Consider the following 1,159-nt stretch of genomic DNA (forward strand, 5'->3'; position numbering starts at 1 on the left):
GGAAATTTTTACAATATCAGCCTTTCTGCAGTTCTGGTGGCACTAGGAATGAGGACAATTTTTATTCACAGTGAGCTCTGAGTTGTTTTTATAGAATCAATTTATGAAATTTTTTTTTTCCACAAGAGTTCAAAGCTCACTCTGAACTAATCGCCAAGCTTCAGATGGATGGATGGATGGATGGATGGATGGATGGATGGATGGATGGATGGATGGATGGATGGATGATGGATGGATGGATGGATGGATGGATGGGATGGATGGGATGGATGGATAGATGGATGGATGATGGATGGATGGATGATGGATGGATGATGGATGGATGGATGGATGGATGGATGGATGGATGGATGGATGGATGGATGGATGGATGGATGGATGGGATGGATGGATGGATGGATGATGGATGGATGACCTTTCAGGCTTTCCTTCACACAAAGCTATCATATGATGTCAGAATGCTTATATAGCGGAAACGATATACTTGGTTGCAAAAACTGTTTCATCTGTTTCCTTTTATATTTATTTTCAGAACAAACAGTTTCACAAAATAGGTAAAGTTTCAGAAAAGACCATATGCAGATTTAATTTTTCCCCATTAAAAAAAAAAAAAAAGGTAGAAAGAGAACAGAAAGGTAACCATAAGGGTGTTTGTATCCTTTGTAAATCACCTTGGACAAAAGCATCTGTTGTTTGAATAACTATCGTTTTTTTGGTTATCGTTGTTGGTTTTTCCTACCTTTTATGGGCCAGCACTTGGCAACAATACTGCTACATGTCTTGTTTCTTTATTTTTCTTTTTAATTTACAAATGAAATATCTTTAAATTGCAAAACATTCATTTCCAACTGATGACAATGCAAGACCGATAACAGGTTTAGTTTAAAAACTCAATGAAACTCATTCCATCTGTTGGCCGTGCCAGGCTGCCTGGATACAAACCTCAACTAAATCAGCCTTAAATGTACCAATATAGCAGTTCTCTGGTTTGCTCTCCGCTATTAGAGCTCCATTCTAAAATTACAGCCTACTCAATTCTCTCTTGCATTTTCACACATTCATTCATTTAGCTTCTGACAAAGCTTTTCACACGGGCTAAGCATTCATTAGCACATTCGTAGCTATGATTCGCCACAAAGCCTAACACCGCTTGCTGTGG

This window comes from Puntigrus tetrazona, chromosome 12 (assembly GCF_018831695.1).
Source record: "Puntigrus tetrazona isolate hp1 chromosome 12, ASM1883169v1, whole genome shotgun sequence".
NCBI classification, from domain to species: domain Eukaryota; kingdom Metazoa; phylum Chordata; class Actinopteri; order Cypriniformes; family Cyprinidae; genus Puntigrus; species Puntigrus tetrazona.